At 41.9% G+C, this 16566-nt stretch overlaps 1 protein-coding gene across 1 annotated transcript in view; it reads left to right on the forward strand.

Moving 5' to 3' along the window:
- The first annotated feature begins 7111 nt into the window (after positions 1–7111).
- The window catches only part of SLC39A10 (solute carrier family 39 member 10), a 64005-nt gene continuing 54550 nt past the window's right edge, over positions 7112–16566 (forward strand). The window contains exon 1 of the mRNA XM_068137979.1: positions 7112–7207. The gene's annotated coding sequence lies outside the window, so the exon portion shown is untranslated. The remainder of the gene's footprint in view (positions 7208–16566) is intronic.

A 16566-nucleotide genomic window follows, 5' to 3' on the forward strand; every position in this document is an offset into this window, starting at 1 on the left:
TTCCAACCCAGACCATTCTATGATTCCATGATTTTTATTCAGGAAAAAGCTTTCAAAGGAATATCCATTAAACAATAGAAGTTGCTTGGTAGTCAGTGGATAGTAGCACCTGGTACTTGGTAGTAGCGCCTGGATCCCCTCTTACCATTAAGATTTTATTAATAACAATCCGGCCAATTTGCATGATTTGCAGTCTCCTACTAGAACTTTCTAGTTCAGAACATTCCTCAGCATCCTTAGTGGAACATAAGCAGAAGAATTATGTATTTGCACTTCTAGATCCTATAAGGACTTTTCCCTGTTGCTGTGATCCACCAAACTGGAGTAGAATTCCATTAATATAACCTACTCTTAACTCCAACTGCCCTATAATGTGAGATGTCAAAACACCAGAGCCACAGGTGTAAATGCAATCATATCAAAACTTGAATGTCTGGCGACAAATGGCTTGTAGAACTTCAGAATTAGAATTTAGAAGTGCCTTGTAGAATTTTATCCAGAATTAGGAGCAATTTCATAAGATTCTTCCAAGCACACTACAATAAAGTACTACCCTGGCTTTGGCTGCTGAAGTAGTAAAAGGAGTAAAAGTAACATTTCCCAACCAGGAAGCAAAGCTGAGGAATGAAACCTCTAAACTTGATTTATGTTCCAGAGTGAACTTGGGGGCACATTCCTGTTAGTTGCTGGTGAATTCTCTTCTTTAGACTTGAAGAAGTCTGGGGATTAAATAACGTTAAAACCCTAGAGAGGATAGGATAACCTTTGTTTCAGGTGGTTATGCAGGAGAAGATAGCCAGCCTCAAGGTTCTGGCTATCTTAACTCCCACTGTAATCAGCACTCCTGTGCTTAGTGCCTGTGGGAAGAGGTTGTTTTTGGATAACTTTAGAAGGCTATAGGGAAGACTTGCCTTTTCTTGAATTAGAGAAAGTTATGTTTTGTCTTTGACTCAGAAAAGAATGTAAACACCTTGTAACTGAAGGAGAGAAACTAGGCAGAATTTGGTTGGATGTGTTAAAATATTGTTTTGTTATTTTGACCTATTGTGTGCCTTAATTACATGTATGCCAGTAGAAAGCGACCAATTGAGATGTGACACATGTGCCTTCTGATAGACTATAAAACTTTACTGTATAACATAATGAACGTCTTTTCCTGCTTACGTCTTGTCCTGGAAGCATTGCTCGGGGTGAATCTACCATCTATATAAAATCTATATTATAACAAATAGTGACTCCCAAACAGGCAGAGGCTCCCTAGCAAGGAGAGATCCATACCTGCACAGGCACCAACACGCCAGCAGATCACAGGTATAATCACTGCATCTCAGCAGGGGGAGGAAAGAACTGTGAGAAAAAAACTTGAGGCCAAAAACTGCCTAGAGCCTAAACACTGGCAACAGCTCCACTTTTCTATTTAGGACAGAAAGGAAGGTAGGAAGTCCTATTAAGTGTAGGGAAGGAAAGAAGTCCTTGAGGCTCATTGGTGAAGTCTACGAATTGAAAAGTACTAATTTAGCAGATGAGTAGTAAGTGGAATGATGGCATCTCTTCAAATGAATTCATAAATTAAAAGGTATTTCACATTCTTAAGGGAACATTTTTGTTGGTTATAAAGAAATTAAAGAAACTGCAGAGCTCTGAGCAATGCACTGTAATTGGATCCACAGATTATTGCTGAATGCTTCTGCTGCATGAGGAAAATAACATCTGCAAAGGTCTTGAGCTTAAAATGCAAACTGTAACAAGTCATTCCCAAAGACACTTTCATTCTTGGCATCTCTTCTAAGAAGACACTGACTGATCTCTGCCCACATAAAAGAAGAGCCTATACTTAGCGCCTTCCACAAATTGAAGGTTTAGATATTCCAAGAGGGTGTGAAGAATATGGGGAAAATATTGATTTTTAAAATAGATTTTTTAAAACATGCTGTTCCCTTTGGTACCTCTCCTTCTGTGCTCAGTACAGTGAAAGCTGTAGTGCACTGCATGTGAAACAGAAATCAGATCAGGGGAGCCTCTCACCTGAAAATAGAGATGTAACTTAGCTGAGTTCTGTGGGACTCAGTAGCAGACATCTGGCCAAAACGAGTTCTGTGAGAGTATGTTTTTAAGAATTGTGTATTTCATGAGACTTCATACTTCTACTGTACAGTATTATCTGTAAAAAATTACTTTCCTTACCAGCTTGTTTCCCATCTGCTTCTTGTTCCATTTTGCTTCATACTTCTCTTCCTCCATATTCTTTTCTCCAATCTCTTGTCCTTTTCCATTGTACTGTCCCCAGCTATTTGTTTCCATTGTTTTCACTTTGCTGGGCAAAGCCCTAACTTAAAGAGCACTTCTGTTGTTTTTTTTTTAATAAAGCTGAAAGAATCTTTATTACAAATATAAACTTTATTATCTTTATTACAAAAATAAATGTCTCTTTCAAAGACAGTGAAATCTGACAGAACTGTTTTGGAAGGCCTTTCATTGCCCACCTCTGCTGTGGAAAGGCAGCCGTGTTAGATGTTCTGCCAGCATTCAGGTTAGTCAGAGTCCAGCTGGCACAACTGTCCCTAAATGGAAGTTCTTTCACAAACTGCAACACTTCTAGATCACTCCCACCTTTTCCAAACAGCAGTTACGTTTAATTTCTGTGGTTTTGTCCTCTGCCTTAACTTGCCATGCCATGCCCCAGATTATACATGGAACTGGCTTCAACTTCTGTGCAGAGGATGCAGGAGACACAGAAGTGTCTCCCAGAACTCACTGATCATACTGTGATTTGTTATGGAATAAAGAAGGAACTGACTGGCATTAGCTTCAGAGCTTTGAAAGGCGCCCTTTGGGAATGGATGAAATTGGATTGTGTGATATAAGGTAGAAATTTTAAATAGGAATTCTATAATTTTGGATTGTATTATAAAAGAGTCTGAAGATGTTTAGTTTAAAAAAAAACATAATCTAACAGCCATTGCCTTCTTAGAGAAGGCAAGAGCAGTGCAACCATTTCACACAGCTGAACTGTTACACCCCTATCCAGCTTCCTCATCTGTTTTGTAGTGTATTAAATAATTATTTATACATGTGACATTCTTATTACAGGATTCAATTCATAATTATTCATTGTACAGCAAGTCCAAGTAGAAACACTCATCAAAACTACAAGGGCTCTAATGAAAGCTATAAATAATCAGTACTGAAGAAGTTTGAACATATCAAGAATTTAGCAGGGGGGAAAAGGAAAATCTAAATGATTTATAACAACACAATCAACTAGTTAATCAAATAATAATAATTAATTTGATTTGCTTCTCCTGCAACTTTTCTTTGTGAGAATTAAAGTGCAAGGATATTAAGCAGGGTCTTGCTTTATGGCAGTCAAACCTTTTTTTAGTACACAAGAAGTGTCTTGTCTTTGATGTAAACTTTCATGGCATCCAACTTTTCACTAGAGCCTGCACAGTTTCAGCACTGGGGTTTTTTTTGTATGCCTCTAGGAAATTACCAAAAGTAAGCCATTTTGTTTTGTAAATGAGCATTTCTTCCTCTTAAAGCAAATGGCTGAGGGTACACCTTGTTCACCAGCAAATTACTGACCTAGACAGAAGGAGATTAACTTTGCATTTAAACAAATATGCTGTAAACAGCAATGAATAAGGACACCTAAACAGCAATTTAAATGCATCCATTTTGGTGGAAGGAATATTATAAAAGAGAGACTTAGTTCATATTAGAAATAATTTCCTGACCAACTCAGCATCTTTACATTATGTCCTGTGCTTATTTACTTTTCATATCATTACCTGTTGCTCTGCCAGATCATTTTTTAATGATAACATCAGTTTCTCCCAGCCAAGAATTTTACTTTCTATAATTGCTTCTCATACTGGAACTTTTCAGAAATTAATGGTAATTTGGCACTCGTTGTTGAGGTGATGCTGAGGACATTCTAGACAATCCAGAACTAAAATTACACCTCCAGAAATGATAGTAGGAAGTAGCCTCACTACTTCTCTTCATAGCATCTAGTATGGAGCCATGTTTTGGAATTGTGCTGGAAACAGCGTTGATAACAGATGGCTGTTTTTTGTTATTGCTGAGCAGTGCTCACACAGAGGAAAGGCCTCTTCTGCTCCTCACACCACCCCACCAGTGAGTAGGCTGGGGTGGGCAAGAAGCCCCTGGGAGGGGACACAGCAGGGATAGCTGATTTCAACTAGCTAAAGCGATATTCCAGACCATATGACATCATTTTCTCCCCCATCCCACTGCATGGGAGTAAGCAAGTGGCAGCATGTGGCTGAGTTGCTGGCTGGGGTTAAACCATGATAGTATCTTATCTCTTCTCCTCTGAATGAGGTGCCAGTGGGCATGTCAGAGGAAGTGAACTAATACGACCAAACAGAATTTAATTTTGCACGGCAATGCCTTGAACTCAGTTCTGTCCTGTTACATCTGTATAAAGATGGAAAAGTTCCTTTTATTGAATGCAGAAATTGATTGATTGTTTTGATATCAGGTTAGGAGTAAATGGCAATAATGTGAAGTGCAAAATCAGTGTCACCCAACAATCCTTTTCTCACATTGCTTCCTTTCCCGCTGAAAGCTTCTGGAATAAAAGATGGTGGACAAAGCTTCAGAAACTGTTTGGAAGCACACAGAATACCACTTATTGAGTCAAAATATTACCATTTTACAGTACTGACATGTATGTGACACCAACTGGGATACACAGCAATTCACCTTCAGACCCAGGCCTCTCTTGAACTCACACTGTGTGTGTGTAGTCACAGACAAACACATCCTGTAGGCAAGCTTGAGTACTTGCTGCTGAAAATCCACCTATTGCCACATAGTTTGATGCTCATCATATATTCTGTATTTTCTCTCTTTCAATATCCACTGGCCAGTACCCGGAAGAGAAAATATCCCTTCCTGAAGGACTTGGCATCATGTGCAGCAGGACACTTGAGAGTTGTGAGCAGCTTCAGTTCAGGTTGCTGTTACAGCAATGTGGAGTTGAGGTCCTGAAAAACAACTGCTCTGCATCTGCTATCAAGGATATGCAGACTTCTGTTTGGTCCTTGTAATCAATGAAAATGTAGTGTGGGTAGTTCTGAAAATAGCCAAGCTTGTGTGGGAATACTGAGGCATTAAAACCACCCTTTTTGAATTAATCTGAAAATTAACTTATATTAGCATAAGATCAATCAGATCAAAATCTAACCCAGAGGTTCTCTCTGGGAAGACTTTCCCTGTGATTTAACTTCATGTTTAGCTCTGCTGATCTATGCTACGTAAATTGCATAACTGTATTTTGGGACTTTATCAGGTGATCCAGATTTCTTCATAACCCAGATGTTGATTTTATGAGGTGATTCACACACTTAAGACATCCTGAGGAGAGGCCTCAATGCAGGGGCTAGTGCTCTTAGGCCATCTATAAATGTTGGCAGAGAGCAAGGGGTATTATAGGGTACAGGTTCAGAATAACATCTAAATTAGGTTCAGATTGAGCAGGATGAATATCACCCCTTTCTTTGTGCCTCCCAGAGTTGTAGTTTAGATGGCATAGACCAATACTAAGGGAAGACAAAGGCAGTCTTATGCTATCCCTCAACTTCAGGAATGCTCAGGTGCTAAAATGGTGCCCCAAATACAATAACGGGGGCCTAGAGCTCTTTATGACAATTTTATGCTGCTTTTGCACAGATACAGAAACAATCCTTTCCTGGCCTCCTCAGTCCTGAAATCTTCCCAAAGTTTCTGTTCAGGAGTTAGTGATCTGAAAAACAGCACAACAGCTTCAGAGAGGTTCAAGGCAGGAACTTCCAAGGCTGCAGTCTGACTGCAGAGAATGTGGCAGGGAACTTCCACAGGCTGTAAATGACGCTTGCTCCTTTGCCCAACAAAAGTGAAGCTCCAACCAGCTCAGCCACAAAGCAGCTCTGCTGTTCATAATTCAGGGAAAAGGAAATTGCTCCCCTGACCACATTATATAACCCTTGACACAACAGGTCTCCAGTGTCTCAGACCTGCTAGTTGCTTCATGTGGTGGAGTCCTTGCTAGAGTGCTCTGGAAGGTTGGTGCTTGGAGAGACAGAGAACTTGCCCTGAAAAACCCTTTGGAGTATGTCAATGACAATGCTTCTGTTAGCCTGCCTTATTTCATTCCTCATTAAGAAAGGGTCAAATTATATGTCATGGCACTGTGTGGCCTAATTGTTTATAGCTTTTTAACCTGTGAGTCTTTCAAAATTAAGGTTATTTCCATAGAATCATTAAGGTTATTTCCATAGAATCATTAAGGTTGGAAAAGACCTCTAAGATCATCAACTCCAACCATCAGCCCAACAACACTATGCCCACTAAACCATGTCCCCAGCTGCCAAGTCTACAATGCATCCTCACAGGCTGTGTGCTAGTAATGATTGTCCAGGCCACAGCTGCCTTGTTTCTGTACATGATTTCACACTGTCTCACTGAAGGCTTTATTTTTCAAATCATTCAGTCTTCCCTTGAAAAAGTGACTGAGGCCAGCTGATTTGTTCCCAAAGAGGATCAAATTCTTCCAGAATTGTCTGTGCTGGTTTTTATACACTGCCCCTGCCTCTGAGGGCAGAAGTGCTTTTTTAATTTACGTGTGAAGGCAGCTCAAAGGCAGGAAGGTGAATCAACTAGGCACTCACCTCAGGATGAGATAGCTCAACGGCTTTCATTCTGCAGGAGAGCTATTTCATGCTCTTTGGCTTGCAAAGGGAAACAGCAGTTCTTCTTAAACACTGTTTGATCTGTGTAAGCACCGCTCAGAGAAGATGAGGCTGTGCTGCTGCTGGGTTTGAAGGCTGGTGCTGAGCAGCCCTATCTCTTTAAGGCCAGTGCCTGCTGTGGGTTCCCTCCAAACAAGGAACACCTGTAGAGGCCTGACCAGACCCTGGCTCCAGCAGCAAAACTGCCAAAGGGCTCTGGAAAGACAGAAACTTTACCTTGTCTTTTAACCTCAATTAGAACAGGGTTCAAGCCTGTGCCAAGCAGAGTAAAGCTCTATAATTTATGAGCTATGAGGGCAGCTCTGGGCCCCTCTGAGGTGATTTTTATCAGTACAGTAGCATAAACAGTTCTATTTTACTTGAAGATTGGGAACAGTGAGCACTGGAAGGCCTGCCATATAAAGGGGATGCAGCCTGTGTTGTTATCCACGTAGCCCACAGATCTTCAGGTAAGCGTGCCTGTGCTCCTCTTCTTTTCCGGGCAGCGGCTGAAGGGAAGGTTGTGCTGAGCTCTTCTGCAGTGTGCTAGAGACTGAGCAGGGGCTCTCTGATGCCTGACTAGATGAGGTGCATGCGGTCTGAAGACAACAGTTTGGATTTTGCTGTTAAAGTTTTAGGCCTGTTAGAGAGGATCTTTTCTGTGCTGTTTGATTCATCATCTGCCTTTGTTTTGGAAGACTCAGTTATGCCAGACCTCACCAGTGGTGTAATTGGACTACCCACAGCTCTCAGCACCCAGCTGTAATGACAGGTTTGGGCCCTTACTTGCTCTGGGTTTTGAAGAGGTCTCAGTCCTGTGCAGAAGCATGTGTTACTCCATTGCTCCTTGAGTCAAGTGGAAAACTATTAGATATAAGCAGAACAAAGAATTGTTTTGTATGCTGTGTATTATTAATGTAGATATATATAAACCATGGCAGATGGTTTATAATAAACTCAAAATGACTGTATAGAACAGAAAACATATTACATTTCTTTCTATCAGAGTCTGAGGGACAAATAATAAGCTGATACTGCAGCTGCATGTTTTTATTCAGCAAATACTAGGCAAGAGGTGAGAATAGCCTAAAAATATCAGTTAACTGGAAACAGAACTAAGGAAATGTCCAGTCAACCCAGAAACAATAGAAAAGCTACAGCAGCATCTGGCTCTGTTTCTGTCTCAGGTGGTAAGGGTTTGGTGTTGCCAATTTTGGGGGCTAGGGGGTGAGTCTGTTTCTTTTTTTTTTTTTCCTTTCTTTCTTTCTTTAAACTGTCATTTTGACCCTAATCATCACTTTTGAAGTGTGCCTTTTCCTGTCTTGGTGCTTGTTGCTGTTGCATTTATTTCTAGTACTGTTTGCTTTTTTGTTTGTATCTCCTGCAAATGGTTTACAATACAATGAAAATTCTGAAGTCTTGTGTTGTTCAAAAACGCATTTTAAAGTACATATAGTTAAAAAGCAGCTACTTCTGTCTGAACAACAGGATAATCCTGATAAATATTTCTTGATACTAGCTGCTTCTGGGATATTTCCCTTGGGCATTCTGTTCAGAAAATTTACTCCTGGCCTAGTTTCTTCGTGTGTTGTGCATCCACGAATATGAGATATGAGTTCATTTTTTTCCTCCCAACTTGCTTCAGGAGAAAAGTAAATCTGCCCCGAAGTAACAGATCCTGGGCTTTGCTCAGTGCTCTCCTTATTTGAGGTTTTCCAGTTACTTGCAAAACAATAGAAACAGTTCTTGGGCAGCGTGAGCATGGTGTCACAGTATAGCAATGAGCTGTTAAGATGCATACTTGTGTGACTCTGTACTTAAAGGCTTCATTTCTTGAGGCTAGCTCACTTCCATCCTCTCCTTCTTCACAGTAGAAAGTCAATGACAAAAGTCTGATAATGCCATCTTGGTTAGGAATAGAATTCAGGCAAATAACTGGAACTTAAAGCAGCTTTGAAGAATTTTGGACAGTCTCTGTGAAGGATATAGATCAAATATTCTTTAAGACCACACTTCAAGACATAAACATTGCTAGTAGGTACAGATTAAAACTACTGAAGACTCTGAAAGTTCCCCCAATGTCTCCCTCATGATTCCAGTGAAAGGAACCAATTTCCAAGCTACATAAATCAGCACAATTCCATTCATTGCAGCCTAGTGCTGGAAATCTGCATTTTCAGTGGTGCACAAGCAAGGTTAGTGGGTTTGCTGGGACAAAATTCCAGGCAGCTACGGGTTGCAGGCAATTAGCAATTCAGAGTCAGCCAAGGCAGCTGATCCAAGCTGGCTACAGGTGTATCCTATACCATGAACAACACCATCAGTAAAAAGGGAGAAGTTTGTGAGGGATGAGGAGCTCCTGCTCAGGATACTCTTCCTTCTCCTGCTCTCTAGGACTGCCTTTTAATTTCATGTCAACTCCCTTGGTGTTTGTCAGGTTAAAACCATAGAAACTTTGCAGTTTTGCCTGAATTTGTTAGAAAAGGAAAATGAGTCACCTAAAACTCCCCAAACTTTGGCTGCCACAGAGATTCCATACCGCATGTCTCCAGGAAGAATAAAATGAAAACCTTAAAAGCTTGTATCAGTTTTGGTTTCTGGTGGTAACAGTTAAAACTGCTGGCAGTTACTGTCTTAATTTAAATTTTAAAAGAAGAAAGAAAACCCCAGCAACTTCAAAGACATTTCTTCTTATTTTTCGTTTTCTCTGTAATCTTATGTGCTGACTGTTGCAGAGGGAGGGGTGGGGAAACAGGTTTCAAGGTCAGCTTGCCAGTTGCAGCAGAATGGACTTGTTACTTAAAAGCTTTTTTCTTGATGAAAAGCTGGAGCCCTGCCCTCATTCAGCACTGTCAGTTGGTGTAACACTCCTTTGATGCCCAGTTATGCCCCATAAGAATGGGATAAGAAGCACTTCTTGCTAAATCATTAAGAGGAAGTCTCTTAGGAATGTTCTACATTATGTAAGAGCTGATTATAGATGTAGGTTGTCCTTGGACTTGAAACAACCAGGACCGCGTTTCTAGCCTGAACATGAGCTCAGTGCTCTCATCTTGGGGTTCTTCAAAATCTTAAGCTATTATGGTCTATGACTAATTATGCAGCCTACCTTGGCGTGGTCTCTCCTGGCATCTGGAAAGAAGTGGATGCAGTCAAAGCACCCTGCAAGAAAGCTACAGCAGCTAGAGGTGTTGCGTGTAGGTTGTTTAATTTCTTCGGCATCATTATCTTTTTATTAGGTGTGGGCAAGTACCATAATTCTCTGTTCAGAAATCCACCAGAAGACTAAACTCTTGACTAGTTCCAGCCAATGACTTCTAGGAGATCTGTAGTGTTCTCTGCAGTGGGTTTGCTCTGTAGGCAGAAGATCAAGGACAGATTGCTATTGTGGGAATAGATTTTGATTAGAGACTTTTAATATGTGAAGTTCTCTATCTAATGTTGACAGGGTTGGTCATGGTGTGATTGAATAATAGCACAACTTTATACAAACACCACCCTCAAAATACATATTATATGAGAGTATAAAACCATATGAAGTTAGTTTCACTGGATGATTACGCAGATTGCAATATCCACTGTGGCTCACTTCATTTTTGTTGTAACTTTCTGCTCATGGTGAGTCAGTTTAGCTTTGATCCAGAAAGCAAAATGAGCATTTGAAATAAACAAAAGAAATATTATCTTGCCAAAGGAAATCTGGAAGCTTCCCTATCCCCTGTTCCCCAAGATTAGAACTGAGATGGATACTCTCCTTCGTTAGAAATGAAGAACAGAAAGTTGTGCCTTAGAGGAATTCAACACTCTATCAGACATACTTTGTCCCTAAAATAAGTTATAATAATTGAAGTGGTCAGCCTTCTTAGCACTGTGGAGAAGCACAGAACACTGGGCAGACAAACTAAGCAGCATAAAAACCTGAGGAAAGAGGGCAAAAAATACTTGGGAATATGGAGGGAGGCAAACCTATTTTGCACAGCATAGGATGTTTGAAGAGCAAGCTTAAAATGGGTATTGTCAGACATGGACTATGCAGGCAGAGTTTCACAGAGCACTGTATGGGTTTGGGTTTTCTTTGAAACAAAACAATAGACAGCTGTTTCCTGGGTAACTGCTAAGGAGAAAGGAAAATGGTGCCACAGGGACTAAAGAGAAGCAAATCCAAAGTGTGAATTCTGACTGCACATTAAACTCTCAGTAAGCCAGAAATAAAATAGGGCTTAGGTTGGCGGACTCATTTAGGGGACTGGGATTACTGTGCTTTTACAACTGACTTCAAATGCAGCTTAGCTGATCATAATGAAAGGGGGGGGGGGGGGGGGGAGGAGGGGAGAAAGTGGGAAAAACTAGTTGTGTTTTCTGTAAAAATTCTGTCATACTCAAGATAAATATTTCCATTTGATTGACAACTATGTATTCCCTCCCTCCTTTATTCCAACACTTCTTGTATAAAGTTGCCACAATCCTTTCTCTTTATCAGTGTTAAAGTCTAACCCTGCAAACTTGACAGAGAATTGCTTTACCTTCTTTCCCTTTCAGGTGAAGCACACAATTCTACATGCATGAAGTAGCTTCTGTGTCTTACAGCCACACCACACTAACACCTTCAATCTCACCACCTTTGATATTGCCATGGTCTGTCTTCCTCAGCCATTTCCATTGCTTAATGAGAGGAAGCTTTCGCACAGCTGAGCTGGAGCTCCTAGAGTTTTGATCTACTATGCAAACAAATGTTAATGCACTTCCCAAAATGTTAGCTTTCATTGATGATTTCTTTGTAATCCATGCTAATTTGGGGGCTACTCTGCAGTGAGACATAGCTTGAATAACAGCAGTAGTGACTCAACTGGTGTTACCAGATTTCTGTGGTTTGCTTTTGCCCATACCAAGCATTAAGCAATTAATCTCAAAGTCTTAGGCATGGCAAAACACAACAACCTCTAAGATGTGGCTTGCTGTCAGTTTGAGAAACTTCCCACCAGCAGTGAAGAATTTAAAGGAAGAGCAGAGTATCTATAAACAAGAACTGTATGACAAAACATTTCTGTAAGCAAAGACTAAACTTTACATTTTCAAGATTTTCACCTGTTTTCCGTGTATTCTGAAGCACAGGTGAAACCATCTGATAGGTCACACTAAAGATCTTGTCTGATTTGTCTACAGCTTTGTTGTACAGTATACACCACCTTTAGAACATCTCCCTAAAAAAAACAAATCAGCATTTTTTTCTTTTCAAATATTTTCCTCCATTTGACAAGGCTTGATAGAAATAGTTTGGGTGAAAAGTTGTCTTTGAAATTGGTGGCAGGTATTGTACAGATGGATTTGCTGTAGGCAGTATAATGTTGAGTGAAGAATTGGCAGGCAGCATATGGCTATCCACATTTAAGGTGACTTCTATGATCAGGTGACCCGCCTGGTAGATGTGGGGCAGGCTGTGGATGTAGTCTATCTGGACTTCAGCAAGGCCTTGACACTGTCCCCCACAGCAAACTCCTGGCCAAGCTGTCAGCCTGTGGCTTGGACAGGTGCACTGTGCGCTAGGTTAGGAACTGGCTGGAGGGCCAAGCCCAGAGAGTGGTGGTGAATGGTGCCACATCCAGCTGGCACCCAGTCACTAGTGGTGTCCCCAGGGATCAGTGCTGGGCCCCATCCTATTCAATATCTTCACTGATGATCTCAATGAAGGGATTGAGTCCACCATAAGTAAATTTGCAGATGACACCAAGTTGGGAGCAGGTGTTGATCTGTGAGAGCGTAGAAGGGCTCTCCAGAGGGACCTTGACAGGCTGGATAGATGGGCAGAGTACAACAGGATGACATTGAACAAGTCCAAGTGCCAGGTGCTGCACATTGGTCACAACAACCCCATGCAGTGCTACAGACTAGGGTCAGAATGGTTGGAGAGAGCCAGGCAGAAAGGGACCTGGGGGTACTGGTTGACAGTAGGCTGAACATGAGCCAGCAGTGTGCCCAGGTGGCCAAGAAGGCCAATGGCATCCTGGCCTGCATCAGAAATAGTGTGGCCAGCAGGAGCAGGGAGGTCATTCTGCCCCTGTACTCAGCACTGGTTAGGCCACACCTTGAGTACTGTGTCCAGTTCTGGGCCCCTCAATTTTAGAAGGATATTGAGACACTTGAATGTGTCCAGAGAAGGACAACAAAACTGGTGAGCAGTTTGGAGCACAAACCCTATGAGGAGAGGCGGAGGGAGCTGGGGTTGTTTAGCCTGGAGAAAAGGAGGCTCTGGGGAGACCTTACTGCTGTCTACAACTCACAGTATCACAGTATCACTTAGGTTGGAAAGGACCTCGAGGATCATCGAGTCCAACCTATCAACACAGACCCCATGACTAGACCATGGCACCAAGTGCCACGTCCAATCTCCTCTTGAACGCCTCCAGGGTCGATGACTCAACCACCTCCCTGGGCAACCCGTTCCAATGACGAATGACTCGCTCAGTGAAGAACTTCCTCCTCACCTCGAGTCTAAACCTCCCCTGGTGCAGCTTGAGACTGTGTCCCCTTGTTCTGGTGCTGGTTGCCTGGGAGAAGAGGCCAACCCCTTCCTGGCTACAACCACCTTTCAGGTAGTTGTAGAGGGCAATGAGGTCACCCCTGAGCCTCCTCTTCTCCAGGCTAAACAATCCCAGCTCCCTCAGCCTCTCCTCATAGGGCTTGTGTTCAAGGCCTCTCACCAGCCTTGTTGCCCTTCTCTGGACACGTTCAAGTGTTTCAATGTCCTTCTTAAACTGAGGGGCCCAGAACTGGACACAGTAAACTACCTGAAAGGCGGTTGTAGTCAGGTGGGAGTTGGTCTCTTCTCCCAGGCAACCAGCAGCAGAACAAGAGGACACAGTCTCAAGCTGCACCAGGGGAAGTTTAGGCTCAAGGTGAGGAGAAAGTTCTTCACAGAGGAGTCATTAGCCATTGAAATGTGCTGCCCAGGGGAGTGGTGGAGTCACTGTCCCTGAAGATGTTGAAAAAAGGAATGGATGTGGCACTTGAAGCCATGGTTTAGTAAGTCACAAGGTGTTGGGTGATAGGTTGGACTTGATGATCTCTGAGGTCTTTTCCAACCTTATTGAGTCTATGATTCTATGATCATCATCTCATCTCCTTTTTTTTTAAATAGTTGGTCTCTATAGTTACCTCTTATCTCTGTGGTCTCAGGGATCCTAGCTCTTCTGCATTCTAGGCCCATTTCCTGTTCTCCTGAGCCTTTGAAGCCCTTTATGGCTTTCCATGTACCTGTTTACAGCTCCTTTCGAGGACCCAGCTGTCACTAAAGGTTAAATCCAAAATTAACTAAATATAGCTGTTCCACAGGGAAGCACCTTTACTGATCAGGCCATCAAGTTACAGGAAAAAATAGAGATGGAGAACATGAGTTCTGTACAGCCAAAAGCAATTAGTAGTATTCAAACAATGGCTCAGCCAGCTGGTTAACAAAACAAGGTTCAATATAGCCAGAAAAAAAACTCAGTGCAGCAAACCAAGTAGTGCTGTTCAGGCAGCCTTATCTTGCCTCCTACCAAGTCTATCAACCCTTGAGAGTATTGCAATCACAGTGTTGTCAATTGTCAGGAGCCTGTTGAGATTGTGTCATCAACACTGGATTCAACCAGCCATGGCTTTGTCTACATAAGTCCTTAAAATGTCCCTGTGTATGAAGATGCTGCAGTTTCTCTGGACTACTTGCTCTAGTGCTGTGGAACCATCCTCCTTTGGAAGTTTATCCGAATATCCAGGTTTAATCCCCCAACCTGTGACTGCTGCCCTAACAGTTGTGACTGCTGTCATAGCTGCTGCTTCTGTTTGGAGTAGATTTAGCAACTGGGGGGAGGAGGGAAGAAGCTATTGTTTTTCACATGAAAGGCAAAGAGTGGATTTGTATTTGTAGAGTGTGGATTACTAGGATGTACACGCTAGAGTGAATAACATGCCCCATCAGATTTATCACTTCTGCCTATAATGCACATACATCTCGGAATCCCACCACTCGAATTCCTGATTTCAAACTGGGATCCCTTCACAAAGTAAACACCAGGCATGTAATGAGGTGTGCCAGGAGGAAGACAGTATATGAAGAGCCAGCTTAACTGAAGCTGACATTTTAGAGTAGTATGGAACTAGTAGCTGACATGCCAGCCCTACAGTAACTTGAAGTTGTAGTGGAGAAGCTGTGGAAGACTAATCACCAGAAACAGAGCAGAAGTTCTACACAGAGAGAGTGATTGCCCATTGGAATGGGCTGCCCAGGGAGGTAGTGGAGTCACCATCATTGGAGGTGTTCAGGAGGAGACTTGACAAGGTGCTTGGCTGCATGGTTTAGTTGATTAGGTGGGTTGGATTAGTTGATAGGTTGGATGCGATGATCTTGAAGGTCTCTTTCAACCTGGTTTATTCTATTCTATTCAGAAAATCAACATCTGTACAGCCCATTGTGCTGCTCTGCTAGCCAGCAGAGCTAGAAGGAGGGCAGGGCCAGAAGGTGTATACATTTTGCATTCATCTTGCTTACTGTGTAGGTCACTTGTATTTTTAAGACATTAAGATCAGAGAAATAAAGTTGTCCACATACTGAAAAAAGGGAGTCAGGGAGCTTTCAGACTGGTTTGCTCCACAGTTTTGCACGGGACCTAGCTGGTACCAGGGCTGGCTTGTTCATAGTCGCTTATGTGTTCTTGAGGACCCTTCATTGACTTTCAATTCATTACTCTTCAAAAGTCTTTCTGGGCTTCTGCCTTAAAACTGAAAATCTTTTTCCTCTTCTGAATTCTCCTGAATGCCCACAGAAAGACAATCTGTGAGAGTTGGAGAAAAATTGACAGGCTGGTCCTGATTTCAGTGCCTGCCCTGCTCCAACATTAGTTGCACTGGGAATGTCCTTCTTTGCCTCTCGAGTTAGGGCTGTTTCTAATGTGAAGGACTGTGAACAGACCCAATCTGTGCTAGGAACCATAAGACTAAGTCACCAAGTGTAAATCTATACCACTGTCAGATACCAAAATGCTGGGGCAGGGATGTCCAAGAGACATCTACTAGTTTCTACCAAAAGCTTCTAAGGAGGCCAAACTTGGATGGATTTTGGTGATACTGTGATAATGTTTTGGTGTGTTTTCCCCCTTGGGACACCATCCCTGATGCTTTCCTCTCATTCTGTTTTCATGTGTGTAGTCTGCTGAGCTTGAAGTATTTAAGACAAATGTCTGACATCTGACAAACTTATGAGCAATTGCAAATACATCTTGTGAGCAAAGTGATTAGCAAGCATAGGGATATCTACTAATGGTACAATTCTGCCATTAACCAGGTCATGTTATGCTTCATCTGTTGTGTTCACTCTACTTGTCATGAGACTAGTTAAGTGAGAAAGACAAAAGAAACTTGATTTGTGTAAGGTTTAAATAGTAACATCTGAAGTGCAGGATGTTTTGAAGAGTGATTAGTACATATTGGGACACATTTGAAAACATCATTTCTCTGTAAGTTCGCATCAAATAAATCTCATTAAATGGTAGTAATGAGGTTTCCTTTTAAGTGTTAAGCTTGAACTCAGTCCAAGCCAAGACAGATTCCTTCATTCTGGTTCAACACCAATGACAAAATGTATATAGGTCAAACTAGATTTTCAGTGACAATTCTATGAACTTAAAGAGTTGCTGCTGGGTGAAAATAAATTATTATCTTTCCAGCCTCTGCATTTGGGGTGTGTTTTATTTAATGGAGAACAAGGAAAAAGCAAATCTTCAGTGTATTCTTGACTAGACCTGTAGAGCTGACAAGAAAAAAAAAATAGCAAAGCTCTTGATTTAGTAAAGGAAGC

The sequence above is a fragment of the Melanerpes formicivorus genome, unplaced genomic scaffold (assembly GCF_026170545.1).
Source record: "Melanerpes formicivorus ecotype bairdi unplaced genomic scaffold, bMelFor1.0.p_v2 SCAF_5, whole genome shotgun sequence".
NCBI classification, from domain to species: Eukaryota; Metazoa; Chordata; class Aves; order Piciformes; family Picidae; genus Melanerpes; species Melanerpes formicivorus.